The sequence below is a fragment of the Octopus bimaculoides genome, chromosome 4 (assembly GCF_046866305.1).
Source record: "Octopus bimaculoides isolate indiv1 chromosome 4, ASM4686630v1, whole genome shotgun sequence".
NCBI classification, from domain to species: domain Eukaryota; kingdom Metazoa; phylum Mollusca; class Cephalopoda; order Octopoda; family Octopodidae; genus Octopus; species Octopus bimaculoides.
Window position 1 is genome coordinate 126791835 of NC_142931.1, and position 15000 is coordinate 126806834.

At 38.2% G+C, this 15000-nt stretch overlaps 1 protein-coding gene and 1 non-coding gene across 2 annotated transcripts in view; one reads left to right on the top strand and one right to left on the bottom strand.

The window, feature by feature from the left end:
- LOC106871549 (chitinase-3-like protein 1) overlaps nucleotides 1–15000 on the bottom strand; it is a 108393-nt gene that overhangs the window by 63510 nt on the left and 29883 nt on the right. The window lies entirely within an intron of this gene.
- The window catches only part of LOC106871552 (uncharacterized), an 18045-nt gene that overhangs the window by 2583 nt on the left and 462 nt on the right, over nucleotides 1–15000 (top strand). Inside the window, exon 2 of the transcript XR_016241677.1 lies at nucleotides 14002–15000. This exon is cut by the window's right edge and continues 462 nt beyond it. This is a non-coding gene — a transcript (uncharacterized LOC106871552). The remainder of the gene's footprint in view (nucleotides 1–14001) is intronic.

The window sequence follows — 15000 nt, forward strand, 5'->3', positions numbered from 1 at the left end:
CCCGTTGTGTATATACATGAGTGTGTGTGTGTGTGCGTGCGTGTGCGTGTATGTGTATTTGTGTGTCTCTGCCCCCCCCCACCATCGCTTGACAACCGATGTTGGTGTGTTTACGTCCCCGTAATGTAGCGGTTCGGCAAAGTACTAGGCTTACAAAGATTAAGTCCTGGGGTCGATTTGCTCGACTAAAAGGCGGTGCTCCATCATGGCCGTAGTCAAATGACTGAAACAAATAAAAGAATACATATATGTATATATATATATATATATATATATATATATATATATATTATTTACATTCGACGGATATTTGTCCTCACTTTGTTTGTTGTTACAACGTTTCGGCTGATATACCCTCCAGCCTTCATCAGGTGTCTTGGGGAAACTTCGAAACTGGATTCTCATTCCTAAGGAATTTTTCGATATTATTATTATTATTATTATTATTATTATTATTATTATTATTATTATTATTATTATTATTATTCAGGTCACTATTTGGAATCGAACTCGGAATCTTGGGGTTAGTTGCCCGCGCTCTTAACCACTAAAAAAAAAAACAAGTCCACGGCATATGGCGTAGTGGTTAAGAGCGCGGGTTACTAACCCCAGGATTCCGTTCGATTCCAGGCAGTGACCTGAATAATAATACTAATAATGATAATAATAATAATAATAATAATAATAATAATAATAATAATAATAATAATAATAATATCGGAAAATACCTTAGGAATGAGAACCCAGGTTCGAAATTTCCCCCAAGAAACTTGAAAACTAGAGGGTAAATTAGCCGATAACAACAAACAAGATGAGGACAAATATCTGTCGAATGAAAGTAATGTAAATAATGTACATAATTCCTCATCTCTTAACTATAGAACATATATATGTATTATGCATGAGCATACACACACACACACACACACACACACACACACACACACATATATATATATATATAATATACGGACATTAATATACACGCACTCACACACATATACATACATAGTTCTGTGTTTGTGTGTGTGTGTGTGTGTGTGCGTGTGTATGTGTGTGTGTGTGTGTGTGTGTGTGTGCGTGCGTACATCTATTTGTACACACAAGACTTACCATAGATATATAGACAGACAGACAGACAGACAGACGGATGGCGGGATTGTAAAATTATTACAAACGAAACTGCGTAACCGTTAACCTTTACTCAAAACTCTATGTAAATTCATGTATTCCCAATAATCAATCAGGTATTAAACGTCGTTTGTTCTTTAATTTTCGTTTGGTATTATATATATTTGAATAGAATAGATTACAAGCTGTGTACCTAAGATCAGAATAAAACTGGAGATTCCGTTGTAACCATAAACAAAATATTTAATTATTCATTATATAATACATAATTTTTTTAATACATAATCATTACACGTGTTTCACTAGCGTATATTAGTATGCTGAACGATACTCGTTACAGAGGCAGCTGCATGGTCACTTTGTACAATGTGCCAAACTGTCAACTACCTGCAGTTTGTATCTGCCTTCTAACTTAAGTCGGTAATAAACAATGGCTCTGGCGTATAGAGTGACTACGCAACCCATCAGTTTAACGACTACCGCATAGCATACTAGTATACGCTAGTGAAACACGTGTAAATATTATATAATTTATGATATACTCTTTACTCTCTTTTACTCTTTTACTTGTTTCAGTCATTTGACTGTGGCCATGCTGGAGCACCGCCTTTAGTCGAGAAAATCGACCCCAGGACTTATTCTTTGTAAGCCTAGTACTTATTCTGCCGGTCTTTTTTGTCGAACCGCTAAGTTACGGGGACGTAAACACACCACCATCGGTTGTCAAGCGATGTTGGGGGCACCGTTGACTGAACACTATTCAATTTTTTTTCTCCGTGTTTTTCTCCTTGTCTCCGTATTCTTTCTGCTGAAGAGCGTAGCTCGAAACGTCAAAGACTTTCCGTATGCCTGAGCGTCATACCAATACATCCTTTTGTTATTTACACCACCTGTCCTCGTCTGTTGTTGTTTTTTCGTACATTCTCCCATATATATATATATACATATATACGACGGGCTTCTTTCAGTTTCCGTCTACCAAATCCAGTCACAAGGCTTTGGTCAGCTCGAGGCTATAGTAGAAGACACTTGCCCAAGGTGCCACGCAGTGGGACTGAACCCGGAACCATGTGGTTCGTAAGCAAGCTACTTACCACACAGCTACTCCTACGCCTATAATAATAATTTTTAAGCGAATCTCGCCTTTAGTCGAGCAAATCGACCCCAAGACTCTTTGAATGCATACATGTATATATGTCTGTATGCACGTACATATATATATGGTTAACGGCACGAAATTGTAATAATCTTTTTGACGTTGACTGATGAGGAATAAGCTACGAATTTTCTGTTATGTTTTTATATTTCCGTTTGTTGTGTTTTTGTCGAATTGTTTTTAAATGCGTGTGTGTGTGTGTGTGTGTGTGTGTGTGTGTACTCGCGTGGCAGTTATTCAGTTTAGAACAGCACAGGAGATCAGGAAAAATATTGGTTTCAGATTTGGGGTACAAGCCTAGCAATTTTAAGGGAGGTGGATGTCGTATACATCGACTCTAGTGTTCAGTTAGCACTCATTTCATCGAACGCGAAATGATGGAAGGCAAAGTCGATTTCAGCGGAATTTGAATTCAGAACGTAAAGACGGACGAATTGCGAACACCTCAGCCAGCTCACCGCCTCCAAAGGGAAAATAATGACCTTGAATCATGATCGCTTTGAGTTATTTCGCTTTGCTCATTTTTTTAATTTTTAATAATGCAAAATACTCTAGGCCATAGATATTCCTTCACCTTTTTTATATATGTTTATATGTCTTATGTCCACTTTAGAGTTAGGTTAGAACAACTGCTGCGCTGATGACGCCTGTTAAAGCAACTTGAAAGGATGAAAGGCAAAGACGCCTCAACGGAATTTGAACTTAAAACATAAAGATGGACAAATTGCCATGAAACATTTTGCCCAGCGTACTAATAATAATAACAATGACAATAATAATAATAATAAATGCCCGGATGCAGTACCAGGCAGTGGCTCTCATGGCTTCTGATCTTAATTAATTGGAAGTTTTATCATGTACATTGTTTTGTCTTGGTATAAAAGATGGGCTACAGTAAATATTCTGCTCAGTACCACAGATTTGCTTGTCAGTTGTTTGACCTTAACCAGTTGAGCATGTCCCTTGGTGGCTGACGATATGTGCATCTCTGATCATGAGCAGAAGTAGTGAGGGAGCATCATAGCCATGTGTTGAGAGGAGTTCTTTGGGGGTTTGAATAATTCAACTTTGGAAGCATGGGTCTTTTGCTCAACATCCTTAAACAAACCTTATTCAGGGACCTTTTAAGTGGGATGGGCTACTCGACCTGAAGAAAATTATAACTGGGCCCCACCTGCGAGATCATGCGCTTTTTATCTTGATATGAGATCACCATGTCGCGCACATATGGTTGTGATGCATGTGTATGTTGTACCCTTATCAGACGGGTAGTCACGTTGGGTATAACGGGCTTCGTATATTTTACCCCAGTGTCACTTTGATGGCATGCGCTGCTCTCTCACTCAATAATAATAATAATAATGTGCATCAGTACACACAACAATCCTAATTAGTCTAGGAACGTGGACAGTTGATGAAAATAAAATTTATCAAAATATTTAACACACACAAAATTCAAACAAAGTAACAGTTTAATTAATCCAACAATCAATCAAATTACAGCAAATACGAAACTAATTTCCTTTTCTAAAATAAATGTACTGTAACAGTTTATTAAAATAATGGTGGTGGTGGTTGGCACTCCGTCGGTTACGACGTCGAGGATTCCAGTTGATCCGATCAACGGAACAGCCTGCTCGTAAAATTAATGTGCAAGTGGCTGAGCACTCCACAGCCACGTGTACCCTTAACGTAGTTCTCGGGGAGATTCAGCGTGACACAGTGTGACAAGGCTGACCCTTTGAATTACAGGCACAACAGAAACAGGAAGTAAGAGTGAGAGAACGTTGTGGTGAAAGAGTACAGCATGGTTCACTACCATCCCTTGCCGGAGCCTCGTGGAGCTTTAGGTGTTTTCGCTCAATAAACACTCACAACCGGTCCGAGAATCGAAACCGCGATCCTCTACCCTAACCCCTGGGCCGTTGCGCCTCCACATTAAAATAATAGTTTTATATTAAAATATTAAAACTAGTCTAACTTAAGTGTATCCTATTAAAGCCGTTCTCTTGTTTCCAGAAGAAGAAAAAAACGCAGACTGTCTTTTCTTCTATAGCATATCAATTCCAGAGAATTCTGAAGTTTCGGCATTGTATATTCTCTTCTGAAAGAGAAGGTATAATGTCGAGAATCCATCTCTCTCTCTCTCTCTCTTTTACTTGTTTCAGTCATTTGACTGCGGCCATGCTGGAGCACCGCCTTTAGTCGAGCAAATCGACCCCAAGACTTATTCTTTGGAAGCCTATTACTTATTCTATCGGTCTCTTTTTGCCGAACTGCTAAAGTTACGGGGACGTAAACACACCACCATCGGTTGTCAAGCGATGCTGGGGGACAAACACAGACACACAAACATATACACACACATACATACATATATATATATATATATATATATATATATATATATATATATATATATATATATATATATATATATATATATATATATGTGTGTGTGTGTGTGTGTGTGTGTGTGTGTGTGTGTGTGTAAGGGACGACCGTGCGAACTCAAAAAGGAGAAATGGTGACGAATGGAAAAACAGAGGACTCCTTTTATTTAAACGTGTCACACGGTCGAACACAAAATATATATATCAAAGATGATATACAAAATATGTTATGCGACGATAACATAGATGACCAGTAATGAAAGACCACAACCGTATTAGATGAATAACAGAGATATTTATTGTAGCGTTAAAGATGTATGTCTATGTGTGAGTGTGAATGCGGCATATAATAACATAATCAAAGACAGGCCGTCGTACAAAGAAAAGTATGTATGTGAGTGATACATGTGTGTGTATGTGAAATATTACAGCAGATAGAAAGAGAGTCAATAACACGTGAGCAATTATACCAGTTCTTTAGTACACTCTAGGAAAGGTTCTGTATGTGAAAGTGAGGGGGCTGAGTGTGGCAGAGCTGATCACTTGTGATGTCGTGGCATCGATGCCGGGCCGTGATTCTTGTTATACAGATGTTCGTCGCTGACTGAAATTCTTGTCTGTTTATTTATTGTGGTGAAGCTGAGTCACCTAACAGAATCGAAGAGAGAGATGTGCCGCGGAGGTTTGGTTTGGTGTACATAGTAAGTCGTGTTGACGCTGGTGGTTAGAGGCTGCTTGGTAGTAATCGTGTTGGTCATGACGATGGTGCTGATTAGTAGTCGTAGACTCGTATTGCTGATGTGGCGACGGCGGTGGTCATCGTTGGCTGGATGAAGCTGTTGAAGTGGTCGCTGGAACTGCTGCTGCTGTCGTGTGGTACACGGAACAGTTCTCAAAGAGAAACTGGACCGAGACAAATTTGTGGGGTATGAGTTGATCTATTTATAGCGTTAAGAGGGCTCCGAATGCCTTCAGAATTTTACTCTATCACGTGACCTTATTAGGGGCCGTGATTGGTCAGTTTGCGTTCTGGCGGGAAAGGTTCGAAGAAGTTGCCGATTCGAATAATAATCAGTCACGTGATGACAAGGAATGGGTTCTCTACTACGCTCGCATTTATTTATATTTAAATGAGAAGATTGTATGTAATGGCGATAGTAGTTTGTATCTAATGGCGGGAGGTAGTTTCACTACATATATATATATATATATATATATATATATATATATATATATATATATATATATATATATATATATATATATATACATATATATATATATATACATATATATACGACAGGCTTCTTTCAGTATCCGTCTACCAAATCCACTCACAAGGCTTTGGTCGGCCCGAGGCTATAGTAGAAGACACTTGCCCAAGGTGCCACGCAGTGGGAATGAACCCAGAACCATGTGGTTGGTAAGCAAGCTTCTTACCACACAGCCACGCCTGCGCCATTGGTTTCAAATTCTAGCACAAAGCCAACGACTTCGGGGGACCCCAGTACTCAACTGGTACTTATTCTCTCGACCACGAAAGGATGAAAGGCAAAGTCGACCTCGGCGGAATTTGAATTCAGATTGTAAAGTCGGACGAAATATCGCTAAGCATTTCGGTACGCGTGTTAACGATTCTGTCTATATTACGAGACATATGTTCATTTACCTTCACCCCAAAAAAATCATTAGATCAAGAAGTTATCTTGTATGGTATTTAGTATACCTTTAATTATCTTTGTTGTTGAAATTCATGTCAGTGACTACAGAGTTACTTCTCTTCATTTTTGTTTTGTGTGTTTGTGAGAGTGTGTATGTGTCAGAGAGAGAGAGAAAGAGAGAGAGAGAGAGATTTATATTAGGCCGAATATTTTCGTAAGAACAATATCCATTGCCTGTATAAAACGATGAAACAAACGTTGTTACCTGGTTTTAAAAACTGAAACAAAATGAGAAAAATTGAATGAAAAAAAAACATAATTTAATCAACCACGCGGTTTCGGAGTCAATCCATCTGCACAGCATCGTGGAGCTGACCAATATTTTGTTAGAGAATTTGATAAACAGAAACTGTATGGAAGCCCGTCGTATATATATATATATATATATATATATATATATATATATATTCTTTATTCTTTTACTTGTTTCAATCATTTGACTGCGGCCATGCTTTTAGTCAAACAAATCGACCCCAGGACTTATTCTTTGTAAGCTTAGTACTTATTCTATCGGTCATTTTGTGCCGAACCGCTAAGTTACGGGGACACCAACACCGGTTGGGTCGTGTTATCTGCAAACACTGCAAGAATATCAAGTGCAAACACTTCTGCACAGAGTTTGATATTCACCTGATATTGTTTGGATGTGCAAATTAGATCGACCTAACATGGTGCTCAGTTTAAGTTACTAATTCAACCGAATCTTAACTGTGTGTGTGAGAAAGAGAGGTAGACAGACAGACAGACAGACAGACAAACAGACAGACAGACAGACAGACAGACAGACAGACAGACAGACAGACAGACGAACAGACAGGTACATGTGTGCTTGTCCCTCCACAGCTTAACAAATGATGTTGGTTTGCCTACGTCCCCGTAACTTCGGCTAAGAGGCCTACAGAATGTGTACCAGACTTTAAATCAGTAATTGGAGTCGATTTGTTCGACTAACCCTTCAAAATGGTGCCCCAGCACAGCCTCAGTCAGACGACTGAAACCATTGGTTCTCGACCATTTTTTTACCTATGGACTCCTTTGATTATTATTTTACTCTGGGGCATCCCCATAACCATTCGATGTTTAAAAACTAGTTTTATAGATACCTCCTTCATAATTCGTATTTTGTATTTCACCCTTGTGTTGGCTGAATGCTAGAGAAAGAAACTTGTTTCTTAAAAACATATATGTCTAAAGCAAAATTTTTTAATGGACACTTTAAATACTTCTGTGGGTCCCCAGTTTACTATTTTACTTGCGTGGACACCCCCAAAATCTGACATGGACCGTCAGGGATCATGTGAACCCCAGTTTAGAACCATTGAATCAGACGAATGAAAGAGTTAAGCAGTAACGTGAACCAACATCACCAGGACAAACTGGATAAGCAATGAAATAAACAACCTTTATATCACAGATAAATTATCTCTAAGTAACCATAGCTTGTTATACTTATCTACATTTCCGTTTCAAGATTTTAGATTGCGCAAATTCCTACGCATACACTCAATTAATTATTCGTTCCAATTTCAATTCCAATTATTCGTTCCAATTCCTCTCAACCAATGAATTCTTTCTGATTTAATATTTCTTTACAGCAATTTTTTCGATGGCATCGCTATCTTTTACTTGTTTCAGTCATTAGACTGCGGCCATGCTGAAGCACCACCTTGTAAAATTTCTAGAACGCCGCCTTGGAGAATTTTTAGTCGAATGAATTGACCTCAGTACATTTTGTTAAAGCCTAATACTTTTTCTATCGGCTATTTTAGCCGAGTTGCTGAGTTACGGGAACGTAAACACACCAACACCAATTGTCAAGCAGTGGTGGAAAAGAAACACAAACATAAAGACACATACATACACACATGTATAAATAGATAGATAGATAGATAGATAGATAGATAGATAGATAGATAGATAGATAGATGGATGGATGGATGGATGGATGGATTTCTATCAGTTTCCATCTACAAAATCCACTCACAAGTCTTTGGTCGGCCCAAGATGCCACACAGTGGTACTGAACTCGGAACCATGTGGTTGGCATGCAAGGTTTTTACCACCCAGGCAAGCCTGCGCTAACATTTATTCATTTACGTATTTCATCACCACGTATAACTCATATTCGATGGCAAATTAACAACAGTCCAAACATTTTCGGATATTCTGCTATTAATGTCCAGTTTCCAAAAGAATTTTTCCATAAAATTAATTTTACGTTGGTAAATATCCGGAATTAACCATTTGGTAGATACTCTGGAGGCAATACTTAATAATCGATTTTCTATATTCTTCTTCTAGGTTTTATAAAGAAATTAATGTAACTAAGGAAAGGCTCATGTTTCATTTCGTTTCAATTTATTTTCGTTTTGTATAATTCAAGGACTTTCTACTGATAATCGTATTCAGCATTATTATCGTGTGTGTGTGTCTCTTTTAAATTTGCTTACGGGTAACGTTTTGGATATGCAAATAAAGCCCCTGTTCCATTATGCCGGCTACACTTTAATGATGTTGACTGGTGAACCAGTTTTTTTTAGCGTTGCATCGAGTTACGCCAATGTAATGTAGGTAATCGACAAACAGTTTGTGTCCGTATAGCATTTGCAAGGGAGCTCATCGCTCCCATCTCAAGCCTTACGTGATACTAGACACGGATAACATCCAGAAATCTAGATCTATGAGTATATATGTATAATGTACTGTTCCGTGATAGTAAGATCAACAAAAAAGTACTCCCTCTGATGAGAGATAAATATTATCTAATAGACACAATACACGTGTATAAGTGCTACAAATAGTTTCTTGTGATGAGAACACCCCAAATAATGAATTATAACATGTGTAACCTCTCCGCACAGTCATCAGGCACAAACCACATAGTATAACGAACTAAAAATTGAATGTGTGATGTATGCATATATATGTAATGCTTGTACGTATTTATGTATGCAATGTATGTATGTATGTACGTATATATGTATGGATGTATGTATGTGTGTATGTATGTGCATATACACGCGCATAGATGCACGAACACGTAAAGTCAGAAGAAATGCTTAGCGACACTTCTTCCGACTTTACGTTCTGAGTTCAAATGCCATTGGGGTCGACTTTCATCCTTTCGGGAGCGATAAAATAAGTGCTAACTGAACACTGGAGTCGATGTAAACGACTTCCACCTCCCCTAAAATTGCTGGGCTTATACCTAAAATCTGAAACCAATATTTTCCCTGATTTTTTTACTGCTGATTGACAAAAAATGAAAGTGGTGTTCTAAACTAAATGACTGTCACTATATACATATATAATATTTGTGGAAATGTGTGTATCAATCCATTAAAATATAAAATTAATCACTTAGATTGTATTGAACATATATAAAAGAAATGACTGTCAACTTTCATGTAGATTGTAGAGTAGTTTCCTTCTGCAATAGCATCATTAAAATATTTTTTATTTATTTATGCGCCCTTTTAAAGCCTAGCCAGGCTCATGGGCCCGGTTTCCCGGTTTCTATAGCAACAAAATATTTTGTGGACACCCAAAGGCCATAGGCACTCAGTTGAGAACCATTGCTTTAAACTGTTGCAAGGCAACACCTATAGGAAAGACATGTATTGGGAAGTAATTCCAGAGAACCAACATATTGAAGAGGAAGGCATGAGATAAATGGCTTGTGTAGAATTTGTGATTTGGGCTACCAAAAAAATGTGTGGTAAGAGGGGAAAAAAATTAGTGACTCAATGTGAGAAAAGATAAGTGATTCAATGTGTTATAAGAGGAGAAAGGGTGAGTGACTCAATTAGGGTGACACAAGACCAATCAGCTCCCAAGTGCAGACATGATTGAAGTCGTGGTAGGAAAGGTTTATCATAGAATTGTGGTTCTCAACCATTCTTTGTCTATAGGCCCGTTTGGTTCCTATTTTATTGTACTGGATCTTCATAACCATCCAATGCATATCAAAATATCCTATTATATTTCTATAATGAAATATCATTAGGAATTGTATAAAAACTAATTGAAATATTTTGTGTATTATAGAAGTATAAGAAATTTATTGCAGGATAAAGTTTAACAACAAAATCTTATGTGGATCCCTAAGGGCCACATGGACCTCGGTTGGGAACCACTAAGTTAGACAAAGAGAAGATGGAGCACTGCCCATGACCTTTGAAGCCTTTTCCTAACTGATAGGACTGGCTGTTGGTGAGACCCTTTATTGTGCTTCCAAGACTAGTGGGAGAGAAGGAGTAAGGTATCTTCAAGCTATAGACTCAGTCCAAATGCCTACACAACAGTGTGCACTCCAAGAAAGGTACCCAAGTTGCTGGTGGTGGTGGTGGTGGTGGTGGTGTTAAACTAGTGACTTGCTACAAAGCTTAGGTAGAACCCACACAGGAGTGCAATTCACATCTATAAGAGATAGTATTACCACTGGACAGGAATAGAAATGCTAGACCACATTCAAAAGAAGTCTTTCTTCTGATCCATAAAGATTCACATCCCAAATCTATACTACACTCACAGCTTCTACTACTACTACTACTACTGCTACTACTGCTGCTGCTACTGCCACCATTGGAACCACCAACACCACCAACAACACTACCACCAACACTACCACCACCACCACCACCACTACCACCACTACTACTACTACTACTACTGCTGCTGCTGCTGCCGCTGCCACCATCGCAGCCACTACCACCACCGCCGCCGCCACCACCACCACCACCACCACCACCACCACCACTACTACTACTACTGCTACTACTACTACTACTACTGCTGCTGCTGCCACTGTTGCTGCTACTACTGCTGCTGTTGCTGCTGCTGCCGCCATCGCAACCCCCACCACTACTACAAAACATCTAATACACCCCACCCACATTTCCCTTTTTTCATCATTCTATCAAACTCTTTCCCTCTCTCTTTTCTCTTTCTGTCTCTCTCTTTCTCTTTCTCTCTCTCTCTCTCTTTCCCTTTGTCTCTGTGTGTCTTTCTCTTTCTCTCTCTGTCCTTCTTAATCCAACACTAAACATATACCCTCAAAATCTAACACCCTTCTGGAATGTCATCCCTGACTTTTCATTGTAAGTCCCAACTGAATTCTAGTTGTTGTTGTTGTTGTTGTTACTGTTTATAATAATGACGATGATGTTTTTGTTGTTCTTTGTCATCTTTTTCCTCCACTTCCTCCTCCTCCTCTTCCTTTTTTCTTTGATTAATCAATAAGACAATGTTTTCTTGGCTTACCTTTGCTACCAAGTTTTTTGAAGATCTACCTCTACCACTAATTACCAAGTCTTTGATTTACCTTCTCCACAATCACTTTCCACTACCACCACCACCACCACCAATTAACAAATCTTTGATCCACCCCCACTTCAGCTACCTTCCACCACCTCAGCTACAAACTATCAATTACCAAGTCTTTGATTTACCTTCACCTCAGTTACCTAGCAACACCATCATCACTAATTGCTAAGTCTTTGGTATGCCTCCACCACTACTACATTGCACCCCCTCCCTATCACAGTTACCTTCTATCAACACAAACAACTGAATCCTTTGTCTATGTCTGCTAGTTTCTCACCTTCCTAATACCTCCTCAGTGTTCTAGGTCTACTTATACTCTCTCTTTACTCTTTTACTCTTTTACTTGTTTCAGTCATTTGACTGCAGCCATGCTGGAGCACCGCCTTTAATCGAGCAAATCGACCCTAAGACATCTGAGATTGTAAGACCTTGCATTTGTAGTGACTTTATGAGTTTTAACTTTTTAACTTCATATTATCCAAGTGTTCTGACTTTGTATTGTCCAAGAGTTATGAGTTAGAAGTTTGTGTCTTGTGTTAAAAAAAAAATTATTGTATTTTTCTGCTGGTGAAAGAGACAATATGTTTGTGACCCCATGGTGAGAATATTTTGAGAAATCTAACCAATGAGATAGTGAAAGCTTGACATAAGATTTTAAGGTCTTCATGTGGAGATGATGTTGTTGAATGAAATATCAAGTAAGTTTTGAAGACTATGATATCATCTTCATAGGAAGAACCAGTGTTATAGCATCTTAGCATGAAGCTTTTCAGTCTGCTTGTAGATGATGTTGATGAACTGAATGTCAAGTTAAGACTAACCCTTTATCATCCAGACTGCTCAGACAAATGTAATGCTTATTTATTCATATCCTTTTGAACTAATCCTGCATTATCTCAATGCTTTCAGATTTCAATGATGTGATTGCTTATTTTTAGAATGACATTGTCAAGTATGTGTGAGTGACAGGATTTGCCCAGTTTGAGTATAAAAAGGGTAGGATATTTTGACCAGGGCATCCAGCCGTAGAAACTCTGCCAAATTAGATTGGAGCCTGGTGCTGCCATCCAGTTTCACCAGTCCTCAGTCAAATCGTCCAACCCATGCTAGCATGGAAAGCAGACATTAAACGATGATGATGATGATGATGATGATGATGGCTGGCTTAAATGCCAAAGACTGTGAAAGCATCTTCATTGATTGAAAAGATCATTGTTATAGCCGACAATACATGTATGTCATTCATATATAGGAAGGAAAATGTAGAACACATAACTGAACCTTGTGGAACACAAGAATTGGGTTTGTACATCAAAGAGAGAGAGAGACAGAGCGAGAGTTCTGTGATAGTATTTTCTGATAGGAAGCTTCACCCTCTTTTATCAATTCCTCACTTCTTTGTCATTCAGTGTGTATCATCAACCATTCACTTTCCGTGCTTCAACAGTCATATTTCTATGAAATCCTGTCTAACACTAAAAGTAATTACAACAACATATTGAGTTATTCTAGTTTCCTTGTCATGACATTCATTAAGCCTCAGATTTAGGATGTAATTGTGCTAGTTATACCCATCCCAACACATTAATAATATTTAATTAGGCTGACATCATATTGACAATTTGGATTCTAGTTCAATTACTGTTACACCTCACATTCCAGCTCTGTCTCCGATTTATTTTGCTCTCCTTCTCTTTCTCTCTCTCACACACACACTCTCTCTCTCTCTCTCTCACGCACTCACATACACACACATACACACTCACACACACTATCTCTCTATCTCTTTCTCTATCCATCCATCTATTTATCTATCTATCTACCTGTTCATCTATCTCTGTCTTTCTCTCTCTCATTTTTAATTTCGTATAGCTTTCTTTTTCTTTCACTCATATAATTTCTCCCACTTTCTTCCCCCTGTCTCTCTCTCTCTCTCTCTCTCTCTCTCTCTCTCTCTCTCTCTCTCTCACGCACTCACATACACACACATACACACTTACACACACTATCTCTCTATCTCTTTCTCTATCCATCCATCTATCTATCTATCTATCTATCTATCTATCTATCTATCTATCTATCTATCTATCTATCTATCTACCTGTTCATCTATCTCTGTCTTTCTCTCTCTCATTTTTAATTTCGTATAGATTTCTTTTTCTTTCACTCATATAATTTCTCTCACTTTCTTCCCCCTGTCTCTATCTCTCTCTCTCTCACACACACACACACACACACTCACTCACTCATTCACTCTATCTTTCTTTTATTTTAGATACACCTGCGCCATCTGCTACAGAGAATTCTCCACTGAAGATGCAACCCAGGATCAGTCATAAGATTAAAGGCTTCAGTCATAACAACAACAACAATAATAATTCTTTCTACTTTGAGCACAAGACCAGCATTTTTGTAGGGAGAAGGGTTTAGCTGATTATATCATTCCCCCAGCGTTCAACTGGTATTTATTCTATCGATCCTGCAATGACGAAAAGCAAAGTCAAGCTCAGCAGAATCTGAACTCAGAACATAAAAATCAAAAGAACTGCTACCAATTCTGCCAGCTGACTACGTTTATGATTGATAACGGTAATAATTATAATAGTAACACCACCAACAACAACAACATCAATGATGATGATGATGATGATGATGACAATGATGAGGATGGTTACTATGACTGACATGAGGTCATAAGTTTGTGAAAGATAGAGGAACAGTGTAAGTGGTTTTGTACTGAGTTAACTCTCATTATAAACCATTACTTATTTCATTGATAAACCCAGATAAACAACATGAAGCCAGATACCATTAGATATATATTGTTGGAGCTTGTTAAAAATGTTATTTGATATCAAGGCTATCATTTCACATAAGCCTTGTTCCATTTCGTAGTTCCATTTCGGTTAACTCAGTATAGTTTGGCATATCCTTCCAGTGGCCAGTCTCATCTGCTAAGAACTATTCGGTGAACTTTACAACATTATGGCAACCAACATGTGGATAATTAATGTCTATTCACTACAGGCTTTTTTCATCAATAATAATAATAATAATAATAATAACAATAATAATTATATTTTCTACTACAGGCACAAGGCCTGAAAGTTTGTTGGGCAGGAGCTAGTCAATTACATTGACCCCAGTGTCCAGCTGGTACTCATTTTATCAACCTCAAAAGGATGAAGGACAGGATGGACTTTGGTAGCATTTGAACTCAGAATGCAAAGAGCCAGACGAAATGCTATTAAGCATTTTGTCCGGTATGCTAACA